The sequence below is a fragment of the Thermobia domestica genome, unplaced genomic scaffold, assembly GCF_964235325.1.
Source record: "Thermobia domestica unplaced genomic scaffold, izTheDome1.hap1.1 HAP1_SCAFFOLD_258, whole genome shotgun sequence".
NCBI classification, from domain to species: Eukaryota; Metazoa; Arthropoda; class Insecta; order Zygentoma; family Lepismatidae; genus Thermobia; species Thermobia domestica.
Genome location: NW_027655974.1, coordinates 73086 through 89229, shown reverse-complemented (window position 1 = coordinate 89229; position 16144 = coordinate 73086). Strand labels below are relative to the sequence as shown.

Genomic DNA, 16144 nt, shown 5'->3' with positions numbered 1-16144 from the left:
GTATAGTTGAACGACCGAAGTGGTTCGGATTCCATTATAATCATTAGCTCCACGTCTCCTTTAGACGCCGTAGCATAATCGTGGGGCGTTAAACTAAAACAAACTAAACCAAAAATCAACACAATGTGTATTACTAACTGTAAGTCCTTGAATAATTGTATATAGCTATATCCCGGACAGCAATTTAAACTTGCTGCAAGTTTGCCCAAACTTGCTGTTGCAGGTCAATTTAGCTTGCCGCAAGCTATATTATGCAAGCCAATTAGCTTGCTACAAGCTTGGAGCAAGCTAGTTAGTTACATCAGGGCAAGGCTTGCTGCAAGCTTGCCTTCACAACTGAAACTCAAGTCAAATTATCTCAAACGCAAGCCAAGTATAAGGAAACTCATTAATGGCAAGCCTGATTAAGCTAAATGCAAGCAAAAGACACGCCAAACAAGCGATATGCAAGCTTGCGCAAGCGAATTTAGATCTACTGAAAACTTAATGACAGGTGTAAGTAGCGTAGTTTGACTTTGCACTTTGCTTGTCTTTAGCTAATTTAGGCTTGCCTTTGACTAAGATAGGCTTGTCTTTAGCTAACGTAAGCTTGCCTTTGGCTAACGTAAACTTGTCTTTGCCTAATGTAGGCTTGTCTTTGGCTAAGGTCAGCTTGCCGTTGGCTAATGTAGGCTTGTCTTTGGCTAAGCTAAGCTTGCCGCTGGTTTAACTATAGTTGTATTAGGCTTTCTTTTGGTTGGGTTAGAACTGCCTTTCGCTTCGTTTAGCTTGCCTTTGGTTTAGTTAGGGTTGTCTTTGGCTACATTTCGCGTACTTTTGGCCAGGGGCGTACGCAGGTGTGAATCCTAGGGGTCCTGATCCCCCCAAATCACTTTTCTATAAACTTAGCATAAATTTAGGTGTAATTTCACTTATCTTAATATAATTGGACTTCATGTTGAACTTGATTCCCCCCGAAAAGATTTGAACCCTGTTCGAAATAAATTCCTGCGTACGCCCCTGCCTTTGGCTAAATTCCACATTTACTTCTGTAATTGTCCATTATTGCAGACCGTTTCCCCTTTCAAAAAGTGTCATTGTGCACCATCAGAACAAATGAAAACTGATGGACTAGAACCTTATCATCCATGTTAATTCTACTATATAAGTTGTTATACGAGGGTTATCTGACAAGTAGTAAGCTTACCAATAAAAGTACGAGTTGTTTGAAGTATAAGCAACATACGACCTTCTTGTTTCTATTATAGTCCACATAATTATGAATCAAATATACATCTTCAGATACAACAGTCGTAATTAATTGACCTAACGATCCCTTACCTGATATTGTTCCAGAAGAGGCTATCTGGAAAACGGACACCCGAAAGTATTGTGAAAACATGTGAAGAAACCATCCTAATACGCAACGTAACACGATGGGTAGTGTGTTCGTTGTGCAAGACGTCAAAATGAAATTGAAATGTTATTTGTGGTTTAACTTGTGCTCCATAAAGCCCATTTGGCGCGAGGTAGAACGAACCAGAGATCCCACACATCAGAGGAAGCACTACAAGTGAACTACTACGAAAGCTCGAAGATCGCCTGAAATTGTTATACAAAACCGCAGAACATAATTCAGAACTATTTGAACATGAATAATGATGTCGGAGCATTTTCAATAAGACTGATTCCGATCAAGATGATTTTGGTTCACCTATGTTACCGTCATTCTACATTTACCTTTATTTAAAACTGAACTAAAATGATGCAGTGAATTTCTGTTGTAGAGTTGTGTGAGAGACCAAGATAAAAAACCGAAAGTGGAACAATAAAGGCAGAGAAACGATGAGAAACACACATCATACTCCTGTGAGATCTTCAGACGCAAACTCACTGCCTCTCAGCTAATCCTCGTGTATTTACCACTATCTCTATTGGTCAGGGTATAAACTGCACATTTTATCCAAATTCCAGTTGTGAAAGTTTGGATGCGTCTTATATTGCAACCGTACAATTATAAAATTTCGTCATATCGTATGCTGTTAAAAAAAGTTTTCTATTCTGAAATAATAATAATAATTCAAGATTTTCTATTTTGAAATAATAATAATGAACAATAGAATTGTTGAAACTAGCCGCATTATAAATACCGCAATACTATCCAACAACAGCACTGTCAAAACAGTCGGCATTATTGATAATATTCTGATTTATCATTGCGTTTAATTTGTTTTCTTCATTTGGTTTATATACAGATATTTTTTTTTCCTTTTCAAATTTTAAGATGTAGCTTATATTCGGGCCAATATGGTATATCTACCGACAGTGCATGATATTTACCTCTACGCTATTCGAACAATTTCCTATAACTTCATCCACTGATAGCAGAATCTATTGACTATGCTAAGTAATACTGAGAAGGAAATAAAAAGAGAAATTGGTTAGCTTTGAATAAATCAATTTTATTTGGTAAAAATCTTCTATGTATAATCTTCATAATCTTTGGTAAAATCTTCAAAGGTTTACATTGTAATGTTAAATTTTAAAAAAATCGTAATAGTTTTCTTTTAACATAGATCATGTACAAATCAATAAAATACAGTTATAAATTAAAAAAAAATATATAACATCCTCCTGCTTCAATCACCATTTTCTCGGTTTATCGAGGCGGTTTTCTTGAACTCCCTGGAAAATACAGATGCGAATTTAATGCATTAACTGAGCAGTGTACTTTTCTCGCTTCAAGATTTACATCCTAAAAGCATTAGTAAAGATATTTATATTTAATTTCCAAAATCAGACTTTCTCGCAATAGAATACCTACTAGGTCGTATCTATCGTAACAGATGACTTACCCTATATTTACCGTTGTTTATGAATAATGTGATTCGTGTACAGATGCAATTTAAGCTAAGCTGGAAACAAAGCAAGTCCTAAATAAAGTAAGTAAATAGAGTGTGAGCAACGGAAGTAAATTCAAACTGTGTGGTTTACTACCGTACAGATTGTTGCCAAATTAGTCACTTTTCAATATAATGGTTTAGACGCAATTTTTGGTGTTTGCAAAAGTCTGTAATCCCAAAATTTCTGATTTCTTTTAGTAAAAGAAAAAAATGGAATTGCAATGCCAATGAATCGTCACGATATTTGCCTCGTGCAAGTTAACAAAAGATCCAAAAATTTTCTCTATATCAGCTATTTAATTTTTTAATATGTAACTACAAAAAAGGAAAGAAAAAATTAAAAGAAATATTCAATATTACGTCCCAAGGTTATGTCCTGTAGGCTAGAGACGGTGGTGATAATGAGTGAAATGGAGAAATGAAAGTGAGAGGAAACGGAGGAAACTCGAGAAAACCCAGGCACACAGTGATTGTCCACCCCGAAGCCTACTTGGAGGAAGCTGAAATCTAACCAGGGATCCACATACGGGAGGTAAGCACATTGGAAAACTCCCAAAAGAGGGCGGGGTAGGGAGACAAAAAAACTTACGTGTAACTAAGGACAAATTCAATCACATTATCTGTTCTTTGAATCTCGACAGCTGAATTACTTTATTACTCATCTAACTTACAAGGAAAGGACTAAGTCATGATCGCCAAATGGATGTCTACGTAAGTTTCTCAACAGATACTAAAATTAGAAGCTCAAAAAATCAAACCCCAATTGCAAATGTGCCCTAATGTTTTTAATGTGTAGATTTGTATTGATTTTGTGTTGTATGCAATTAAGTCATTTCATAACACAGCAACATGTTAAAAAATTGAACTGCCTGGAACTTTGTACTTAAAAATACTTGTTTTTCGGGCTTTCGGACAATTTAACTTTTTTCTCTCTCTGGAGAGAGCGGTACAAGTGTAAACAAAAAAATATTATATCCTGTCAAACAAGAGTTGTAAAATAAAAGTGTTGATACATCATTTTAAAGCTTTGAAACTAAGAAATCTGATTCTGTATTGAATGTGAATCAGTTTGCAGTACCTAGTTTCTGATTGGTCAAAAACCGTGAATTCCCGCACAACAGATATTTTGTTTTCTTTGAAAATTAAGGAAATATTTCAAATGTAACCGTATAAAAACCGCTTTAGATATAGTAATAGAATATAAAAACATTATTTGTGTGTACAAAGTTTCAGGCAATTCAATTTTTCGGCATGTTGCTGTGACATGGAATGACTCTTAACACAATACAAAATCAAAACAGATTTGCGCGTTAAAAATATATTAGAGTACCCTTGCATCTTAGGTTTCATTGTTGAGCTTCTAATTTTAGTTTCTTTCGAAATACACATGCAGATATACATTTGGCAATCATGACAAAGTCCTTTCCTTGCTAGACTACTGTCTTACAGGAAAAAATAAATTAATACTTCAGAAGCAAAAATGTATTTCACTTAAGTATTGTAAGACGTTGTTCGAAACAAAACAAAACAAAACAAAACAAAAATCCTTCTGTAGTGATAGCAATTATTTTAGTTTCATATACAATTATTACCAGTACAATCCATCACTCTTAAAGAGAAATTAATATGGATAGAATTGAAACTGATTTTAAATGCCGCTCATTGTAGATTTGGAAATACTTTTTTATAAGACTATTCACAGAAGCAACCACTTTTAATAATAATGTTGTTACTGTTTGTGCAATATATAATTACCTTCCTTATACATTATCTTGACATAAATAATGATATATTGTCGAAACAGAACAACACTATTATTCAAAGTAGTTGTTTTGGTACGATTTTGTTTTATTAAAAATGCATTATTGTCGAGAAGAAAGCTTAGCTCAAACGATCTTGATCTTACTAAACCTCTAATATCTTATTATCAAGATAGCAATCTACAGTTATGAGATGATTCTAACACTTAATATACAATCATCAGTGGCGTATTTAGGGGGGGGGGCTTCCGGGCTTAAGCCCCCTCTGAAATCTTACTTACTATAGTAAAGTATATGAAATATCTTGCAGAATTTTCACACTTTCAGGCAAAGCTCCCCCGAAAGTTAGCATAGCCCTTCCCGAAACAAAATCGTAAATACGCCACTGACAATCATAATGTATTTGGAATAACATTGACTTTGAATTACTAAATTCTTGAACCTGCATGATCCTTCCTAGTGAAAAAAAAAAAAAAAACTTTTTCATTAATCCTCATTCTATAATACCTAACACGTAAAATTACAAAGTTACAACTCATGATACAAATAAGACACCTATGTGACATGATTTTATCTCTTCATCAGTAGGGCTCTGTGTTACCTATGAGCATCTAATTAATCATAAGCAGACTACACACAAGACAGTTTATAGTGGTATTGTCTAATGCTCTACAGCTTAGACTTTAAAACCCTAAATCTGGGTTGGTGAAGTGACAAGGAAGCAATAATAGATTCTTGTAAAACCTAAAATAATCTTTCGTCCTTTTAATTTTTTTCGGAAACAAAGGTTGGTCCCAATTCTCTCAGTGCTTAAATTCACAATACCATTTAATCAATCACACGGAGGAAATGTATAAAACTTCCAGAAAGAACATATTTTTATTTTATGCAAGATTCCCAAACATTCTGCAGGTGTGGTACTAAAAGGAAATTGCTTTCTTTCTTTCCGACATACAAAATTTCCCGAAAAAAATAAAGAAACTTACCTTCTCTGTGACCGATATTTTGCCTGCTGGAGCCAGTGGCACATTAACTTCTTAATCTTGCTTTCGGTTTCCTCCCCATAGATCTTTTTGACTGCAGCTGTAAAATAAATAAATAAATGAATATTTTTTTCAGTAAGATATAACAAAAAACAGGCAACATTTTTAGAGATTATTCATAAAACAACATATTCTACAGTGAATGTGTAAGTAAACAACTTTCCACTAGCTGCTAAACCTGGAAAATATTCCCCCTAATACGTTATTTAAAGCAGCAGAGATAAAAGAAGAAAATTAACTATTTCATTAAAAACTGAGTAGCATAACTAATAATAAATGAAGACACAGTTCAAGTGAGAAATACATACAAAAATCATAAAATTTCTACCTTTACGTATCCAATATAGCTATGTTTCTATAGCAAAGTTTCAATCCATAAGTTGTACCTTCTTCAGTGCTGAAAAGCAACGTTGTTTTACCTCTTAACATTCTTTGGTTTGGTGAACGAAATTTATAAATGAAATGAAATGAAATCTTTAAGTTTTACGTCCCACGATTATTCCGGTTAAGGTAAAGGAGACGGTGATGAGAAATGAATGAAGAAAGTGGGAGAAAACGGAAGAACCCCGATAAAACCCACGAGCACGGTGTTTGTCCATCACAAAGTCCACACGGCGCGAGCTGGTATCGAACCAGGGACCCCAAGCATCGTAGGTAAACTCTTTATCACTGAGCCACCACTCCCCCTTGAACGAAATGTAATCCATGTATGAAAAAATAAATAAGTAAATAAATAGATGTAATTGATCTTCTGGTTTCACCAAACTACAAAATATAAGAGTTAAATCAACGTTGCTTCTCAGCACTGATGGTAAACAATGCATTAAAACTCCGATGGAAACATTGTTATATTGGATGCACAAAGGTATGAAAATGTTCCCTAATATGCATCTGATCATTTCCTCAAGTTATTGTGAATTAAATGTTTGCTAATCACAAAGATAGCAGCATTCTAGATGTGTAACCTAATGTTTTACACAGCAATATGTGAAAATCGATCTATCTCTACCAAGTTTGATACTATAAACCGCAAAGCTTGCAAAGCTTACTACACAAATACTGCGTACATTACACTGCATTGCATTATAGCAGTGATCTCTCGAGCCATATGGCTTATCAGTGGATAAGGAAAAAAAATAAATAAAAATAAATAAAATAATTTAAAAAAAAACGGACACAAGCTACTATCGGTAGAAGACAGCAAATATAAAATTTTATGTGGTATAGATTGGGAGAACCGGAACAGGCAAGAAACTGCAAAAGGCAAATGCGAACTTCAAGGGTTATTGGCTACGCTCTTAAGCGTTTCTTCACATTTATGGTGCATATACAGCATAACTTTATGATATATTTACTCAGTAATACAAACACTCCAAAACATCCAAAGTCCTTTAATTTCAGCGTCTTTTAATATAAACTAATCCCTAACAATTCAAGTATGGTCAGGTTCTTCTATATTTTGGATTCTTGAGTTTGTTGATGCATCTTAGAATTCTTTTAGGAAGAGAAATTTTATTTAAAAGTTAGGAAGGTCGGCGTAAGTTGTTTTCCTCTATATACTCATAAAAAAACATAATCCGAATAAAATTACAATTGCAGGAATCGCATTTCCAATGTAATTCTAGAGAAATTAAAAATACTACAACAGTACAATATTACAACTGTATGAAATGTATTAATCAGAGAAAGTCTATTTGGGATGGAAACTACATGTCTTCATTAAGTTTCGTGAATATAATAAACTCTATCTGGTATAGAAACTACACATTTTCATTGTTTTGTGAATATAATAAACTCTACTTAGGATGGAAACTACACGTCTTCATTATGTTTTGTGAATATAATATAACAAACTACACTAGCACAATAAAAACAATAAATTTGAAGAAAGTAAATTCATAGCATTTGAACGGATGGACAGCTAGGCCAAAGAACATGCTCAAGTGGTTATACGTTTTTAGTGCATAGACTCCTAGCTCCATCCTTTGTGGTTTCTGGACGTCAAGCCGCTACCCCTTAATTCAGATAGCTATCTAACTACTTCATCATGTTGGGCTAATACCGAAAAATACATTTCACCAGAAATGAGTCCAGGATCGCATACAACAAAGACAAACTACTCGACTACATGGAAGCTCAATGAGAAAATATTTACCACATATTGTCTTGCACAGAATTGTACAAGAGAAGGGCCTCTTAACAGTATTGCTGGAAGATACTCTCCCAGAAAAGGAAAATTGCACCACAAGAGAATCAGCAATCAGTCTTCTCAAAATGTTGATTACAAGAGATTTCACATCAAGCCCTCCAATGTAGCCAACATCTTCACCTGTAAAATTAAAAAAAAAACAAAGTTTTAATACTCTCAACTGTTTTAAGATTTTATTCTATACTATATATTACTTTGCTCGTCGTCAGTGCTCGAAGTAGGGGGCTATGGCATACACCACCTCAGCACGATAGTGATCAGCGTTCCCCTATTTCTTTCTGATTTTTTCGCGTCCCGGGACGTTCACTTGCTAGCTGTATGGATGGATAATATGCTTAAATGAAAGAAATGGGAGAACCCTGAGAAAATCCACGCATACGGTGTTTGCTCGCTACAAAGCCCACTTGGCGCCGGTTGTGCTGTGAAGCAATGAAAACTTATATTAAATTGACTAAATCTTATTACATTTGTTAAAATGCCCCCCTCCAAAAAAAAGATAAAAGTTGTGACTGATGAACCCAGTTGTAAAAAAGAAAATGTGAAGAAGAAAATAAGAGAAACTAACGAGACGTAAGTTCAGAAGTTACCGGAAAACGTCAATGCGAATTCATTTCTACACCATTATCGTAAAAAAAAAAAAAAAAAAAAGTCATTTACTAAACAATGAATGTTGGAGAGTAAGTGTAGTGCTTGAAGATGAGGAACGAGGAACGGAAATTGAAACGACTGCAGCTTAGAAAAAAAACATACATCAAGATAAAAATACTATTGGTATTGCTAATTGCGTATTCCATCGTTTCTTAAAGTAATTGTGTATACTTACTAATTTTGTCTGGTATGTCCGATTCTCCAGCTTTTTTTCATATGTGTCGAATTCTTCCATTGAAGTTAATGGAAGCACTTGGAATATTTGATCATCTTCTTCAGGAATACAGCTGGAGTTAATTTCTGTTGCTCCTGCTATCAGTGAGTTTAACTTATTTTCTACAGCAGATACTCTTTTGTATACTTCCGTTACTACAGAAAGTATGTGATTCATTAATCTTCGATCAGAATCTGAAATAAAGTCAATTATGAAATTAAATAATAAAGCAATCTTAAATTTGACAAGTCAGTACATCAGCTAAACAAGTAATGTGAAAATTATAACAGATACTTCTTGACGTGTAGCATAGTCTAAACTGCTGTATCAGTTTTCTGGTAAAACTTATTATTCATGTTGAATCACACTGTATAATGAAAATATATCCTATTTAGTTATTTTGATCACTGTAAAATGCAAAGTATATATTCAAATGTTCCGAATGTCTCCAAATTGTAAAGATTAGAAAAGTGTTCTCTGATTAATTTCCTGCTGCGTCACTCAGTTGTAAATGGATGGTTGATAAAACTAAATGCTATTGGAAAATAAATTTCGACGGTCCAATAATATACCGAAGAGAAATACAAAGGGTTGATTTATTTAAATCGAATGACTTTCTGGAATTACTTTATTTAAATCAATTTACTGTCCTCAAAATAAGAAGACAATGCGGCATTTCTGACCATTCTGGAACTTAGTCGAATGTGAGTCTGAAACTCGAACCTTAATCCTTACTATGTGACGATAGTGCCATACTAAATAGTTCGACTGACATATATTTCCTGCAGCAGTCAGGCCTTTAGTATGACGCTAATGAGGTGTCAAAACGACTTTGCATAAGGCCCCCTGATCTGTGGATCTACTAGTATTGAATGTCGAAACAGACAATTTTTCCGTTATACGGATGCTCACCTTTGCCAACGCGCCTGCCTTATATAAATCTTTGCCAGACAAAAATTTAATGCAATGCTAAGTTGTAATAACCACCTACCACAAGTGTTGCTGCATTCACATTTATAGGTGCATGAATTTGTAAAATTTACGGAACAAAATATGTAATATAATTTGGAAAGCTCACTTACTAAGGAACCCAAATATCTGGACACTGAACCTGTGAGTTCGATATTTCTTGAGAAATACATTAATAAAATTTCTGCTAATCAAACATGAAATCACATAACAGAACACAGACAGAGTTGGAAACTCATGTCGCATAACGGTCCTCTGCCATTATTAAGGCAGTAGTGATCAAAAGAAAAGTAAGTACCTTAACTATACAGTTAGTATTTCTCAGAAATACCTTACTGAAAGTAGTACTTCTGAAGCATAAGGGCCTAGCATTTCTCTTTGATTGCGAACCTAGCAGACAACGTGTTCTGCGGGCCTCTAAAATGCCTTCGTTCGCTCGGCAATATTGTATAAAACATTTAATTTAGTAGTATTTTTTGGCGAAAGCTAAACTAACTTAACGAAAGTAGGCATGTTTAAGAAAATAGTAATAAGTTCTACCAAAAAATTCTAGATCCCCGAAAGCCGACCTATGCCTAACAAACAGAGTACGTGCACATCCATAAAAGGGGATAGTGCAGTTTCCCGTAGTATCCTATTGCGTAAAGATTATATATATGCATTCACGAGCATTCATATTCATGAGCATCAAATGCACCCTTACTTCCATAACAAGACTTTCTGAAGGGTGAATTTCACTACCCGTCGTCCAATCACGTACTATTCTGCTTTAAGGGCGCACTATTACCTTCACGAAATATTAACAACCATTTAACAAATCTCTTTTGGAGGATTCCATTTAATGAGTCAGGTGACAGAGGTATAGCGCTTTCCAGAGAGTCCCTCCTATACTTTGTAGTTAACCAACACAAGTGGACATTTCAGTAAGGTTTTCAGATGAAATATTGGTCAAGGATAAGGTACTTCCTTTTTCCGATTACTAACGAAATGCTCTCTTCAAATTATAAAACACATTTCTTCCACAAATTTATGCTTATTGCACAAATTCTCCCAGTTTCCGCGAGTCACAAACACTTGCTAAGGCTGTAAGATACGATTTTGTGCTAAAAGTTGACAGTATGCACCCATAAAGTGTGAATGAGGCAAGAGATTTTCGCACGTGTTGACACATTTGCACAGTATGTGTCGTATGCAATGACACATTGTTACAAAATACTTCTAACAAAGTTCCACTTGTTGCTATGCGTTAAGATGAACGTGTAAAGTTATCCTCGTGTGTATCGAAATTTAATCCATTTACGCGCACCCATGTTGCTAACGCGCCCCTCCTTATGGATACTCACATGCGGGCCCACCAGTTATGCTATGTCCTGACGTGAAATGATGCAATTTTTGCTTGCACTGGCCGTGTATCACAGCTTAGTGTGTGTTTTTCGCAGAACAATACTTTTTATGGCACATCAGCTTCCACGCATCTTATCAATCTGTACGCAAATATTTGGGCATGTAGGCCTACAAGGAAAATTAAGCCTGCAGAATGTCTCAGGGATTTTATTTTTAACAAGCAAATTGTAAGCCAAAAATACAAGACATGTTTTATTTAAAATATTACTGTAGACTCCATTATTCTTAATATGCACGATGAATTTCATTAACATTCTGATTCATTGAATCAAAAATATAGAACAGACTTTGGAGATAAGTATAGTTCCAATTCAATCCTTCCTTGCCATGTGTAAACACTCATAGTTAAGGTAAATAAAGCACTTGAAGAAACAAATTTTAATTAAAGTGTGAGTTTGCATTTGTATAAATTCATACATATCAAAGAATGATTTTTATTATTTGTGTGGTGCATCTAGTGCATTATATATATATATATATATATATATATATTTGCCCGTAAATATAGATATATTTATGTTGCATTTATATTATTGTACTAATGTACGACAGTAGCATACACCGGCAATTGAAATTCAGACGACATAAAATGGCAAGCATAAAATGAAGTTCATATTTTACTAAGGAAAAATTCTGACTTACCTCCTTCTATTTGCGATTCCTCCTTCTTAATAATTTATCTTCCAACACTGAAGGTGGCAAATTGCGATTAACAAATATAAAATGAACGACTACTATCTTCCCTTTTTATCAACGTGAATACAAAAAAGACGCTAACAACGCGAACACTACCAACCAAAGCGCCAAAAATTAAAAGATGTCAGCGTCTCGTGGTTTTTGAGAACAAATGAAAATCGAACGCGCGCTGGCTTTTTAGTTCAATTCAAGAAAAACGTTTCGCAAGCGAAGCTTGGGTTGTCTGCACTATGGCTTGCGCTAAACAAAAATAAGCTTTTGTGTATAAGCGAAAGCGAAATAAAATCCAATAAAAGCGAAAGGCAAGCTTGCGGCAAGCAAGCATGCTGTCTGGGATGGTATGGATCGAGTTTGAGGTGGTCGGTGGTCAAAAACAAGTGAAATGCATTTAGGGTGCATTTAGAACTTTTAATTAAGCATGGTTTTGTGTACATCAGGCCTAAGGCTTAGTAACTAGTGGTAACTAGTAGTAACTAGTAGTAACTAGTGTTACTGAGAAGTTATCAGTTACATTTAATTTCAGTTATAATTTGCATTTACATGTATAGCTGGAACGAAAACTTTGACATTAACATTATAAATAGCCCAAAAACTATGAAAAACGTCGTCTTTTGAAACCATTCTTAAGCAAATTACGAGTTATTAAAATGTTTTGCAGCTTAGTTACGTTGTTTGCACTATATTTAGAATAATATTTAGCAATTTATTTAAGTTGGCAACACTGCTTAAATAATGGAACTGCAACTTGTAATTAAAACAACCAGAAACTATTGTTGTAATGTTTCAAGTCCCTATGTTGACCCCATCCAAAATGGCGAGGGTTCACATTTCATGTCCATTAAGTCCGTTGCCACCCCGTGTATCTTCGAAACAACTAAGAATATGATAAAATGTAAAAACATAACCCTTCATACCCCTATCGGAGGTGTCTGGGGGTGGACCTTTTATAACTCAAAATTCAAGCCCATTGAAATAATGATGGACGTGTTTTCGCGTTTTATTATATTTTTAGTCGTTTCGAAGATACACGGAGTGGCAACGGACTTTATGGACACGAAATGTGAATCCCCGCCATTTTGGGTGGGATCAACATACGGACTTGAAACTTTCGGGAAAATATTTCTCTTGTTGAGACCTTTCCAACGGTATATTATTCGACCTCTTTTGCTATTTAAAATTTGTAAGTTGACCCCTCGTACCTCTATATAGGGGTGTCTGGGATGGACCTTTTATAGCTCAAAATTCAAGCCCATTAAAATAATGATGGATGTGTTTTTGCGTTTTCTCATATTCGTAGTCAATTCGAGGATACACACTGTGGCAACGGACTTTATGGACACCCTGTATATATATATATATATATATATATATATATATATATATATATATATATATATATATATATATATATATATATATGTACCTCAAGAAACTTTTGACGACTGGGAATATATGATACGAAGGACATTAAAATTAATACTACCATTAACTTATATTGCATAAGCCTCTAGATGCTTTATATAATTTTTAATGTAACACTTTAAATTAACTCAACTGATGTTCAATATATAAATCATACGCATAAACATGTTAGGTTTAAATAAGTTTATGGCCGGGAAACATACATTTTAGCTGACGATCTATAAGGATTCGTAAATATGTGTTAAACCCATGTATCAGATAAGATGAGTCTCTTAGCATTTTATATTTATGTAGTGTTTTATGTCGCGGTGGTTTAACCGTTTCTTTGATGTTGAAACAGCGCGTGAAGCCATTTCTATTTCGGAAGATACTCTGCTTGTATAATGTGTGTTTCTGGAGTCACGCAACCAGTCAACCTGAGGAGAGCTAGAAGATCGTAGGAAGGTTACAAATTATCAAGTGGAATAGGATTTTGATTTAAAATCCGATTAGACACCTTATTTGTGACCAGAAAACAAAAGAAGATGAGGCAGAAGAACGGCAGGAAACGCACGACACCTGATTCTCCATCGCGCTTATGGAAAATAAATAATAACCTAAAAACCTTGACTACTTAACGGGATAATACGTTACGTATCTTAAGTGGATCAAAGTACAGGAATACCTTACATAATGCGGTTTTGGGCAACTCTGGATTTGCTCTCCGTGAATTTTATTATTACACATATTAACGAAGTAGCAATAGATCTTCCAATCCAGGTGTTCGAAAATAACCGAATAACCGAATAAATATACATATATATGAATGTATTATTATTATTATTTCTGACCGCCTCAAATTTCCTTTAGTGTTGTGGTCGGTCTTAGCCAAGACCGTTTCTTCTCTAATGTGTTCTGGACATTCAGGAGCTGTAGCATTGTCTTCCTCAATATAGTGTTTAAATAACTGATTAGTTTGAACCTTGAATATTGATTGCGGGAGAGGCAAAGTGGTAGAAGAAACAAGTATTCCCACCTGTACCTTAATTCATATAGGTTATGGGCAATAAAAAGAAAGTAAAAAGTAGTTGTGTCTTTCCTTTCCAGTGAGGTACAGAGCTTTATTTACACAAATTTACTACATAAAAAATAGTGTATGAATCAGATAATGTTACAGAATAATCAAGTGAATGCAAGAGTCTACCCTCTGTACTGTTACACGGAAGACCAAAATTTAAGCATTGGATTCTATTGGTGACAGTTTTTTAGCATACTTGAATGAAAATACAACTTACCTACAGTAAAAGAGTCCTCTTTCAACTACACCAATGATTTTTTTTACTCATGTTGTTTTTATCTTCAAGCGACAGAAAGTTTCTTGTGGAACACTGATTGCCGCTTGCAGTCCGAACCAGAATATTTCCCTGGCCTATTCCGGACATTTTTATATTAAGCAATTTACATTAATTTATACTTTGAGGTTCTGGAATTAGTGTATTCCCTGTTTTCTAATGACCCAAGTGATTAGTACACCGAGTACGTGACAGAGTTCAGGCTCTTGCTTAAAACCAATTAACTATAAACATGCTTACACTATTTACAAAAATATTTTGAAATTCATTTAGATAGCTTTGGCAGCCATCTATTACCAAAACTACAAAATAGTTTTAAAACAATTTCCTCTTCTCCATTTCTTTTCTCTTTCTATCTTTTTACATTGGAATAAAACGTTATTAATATACGTAGTATTTTCTATAAAATAAAAAATGTCACTTTTTACTCCTTCTTTATAATTTCATTACAATAGGAATGAGTGTGTCTGCTCAATTTTGCCTTTAGAGTAGGTGGTTTAAGTCCTGTATAGGATATTAAGTATGGAACTATTGTTACAGGTTCTTGTTAACACATGTCTTTAACTTCAGTTCCTTAGTCAGCGTACTTTCTTTTCTACATATTTCTTCCGCAAGTTTTTATCCGACAATACTGCAATAACTACTATGAAGGTTCATGTTTTGTTCTTTTCTACTAACGGTTAGACAATATCTAGTCTATTGCGTGTCATGGTTTTATATCTAGTGATGGATCTTTCCCAGCATGGTTTGAAGGTTTACACGACGAGATAAGGCTTGTATTTGTAAAATAGCAGCTTCTGTAGTTTCTATTACATCAGTTCGCATTTGATTACTATGGTGTACAATTTTTGCTACTTATTGTCTCTTTCTGTATATTCAGCTGATGCTTGGGTTTTACGTTCTCCCAGGACATGGACGTCGCCAGGATATTTTTAAGTGAGGAGCAAAGTTAGTCATTTCGATTTCAACTACCTTTATGTATTTAGGTTATGAAAGGAGCTAAGTCAGATCATTCTAAACTTGAGAATCATTGTAAATATGTAATATGTGGACGGCCGAAAACGATCAGACTTATTTCTTACAAATTATTAGTTTTACGATATTAATTTGAATTAGAAAAGGTATTTTATTATCGGAGTATAAATATAGTTTTATACAATTACATACCTTCTTCATTGTTTTAACGTTAGCTTAAAGCGAAATAAGGCTGCAAAACAAATTTATTAATATCTTCATTTACAAAATGATCTTTTCTGGTGTTTACTCGTTCATAGTGAACGCTCAATAGACATGGGCCAGCCAGTCGCTTTATCTATAGTTGATCGGAACCAAGATTTTACACAACGGAGAGTGCTGAATGTGTTAGGTGCACGTGGTAGCAAGAAGTGTTAGTTCGATCAAGGTTGCGAAATGTATTGCATAATGAAACTTGAAAGAATGGTCCATTTGATCAATGTACTTTATGTCTTTCTAATTTTTAATGCCTTTGTTATTCCACAGTTTGTACCATATTTGACCCTCTGCAATAATATTGTTCATGATTTGAAGATGGAGTGTCATAATGGA

At 34.4% G+C, this 16144-nt stretch overlaps 1 long non-coding RNA gene across 2 annotated transcripts; it reads right to left on the bottom strand.

Moving 5' to 3' along the window:
- Positions 1-2429: 2429 nt before the first annotated feature.
- LOC145676640 (uncharacterized) lies at positions 2430-11974 on the bottom strand. 2 transcript variants are annotated; one of them, XR_014129419.1, is made up of 5 exons: positions 11772-11974; positions 8718-8950; positions 7841-8014; positions 5629-5725; positions 2430-2664 (listed from the first exon to the last, which is right to left on the bottom strand). It is a non-coding gene; the product is annotated as an uncharacterized LOC145676640 (long non-coding RNA). The 2 variants fall into 2 exon arrangements; XR_014129420.1 differs by lacking the exon at positions 11772-11974 and adding an exon at positions 11069-11180.
- Positions 11975-16144: the final 4170 nt, after the last annotated feature.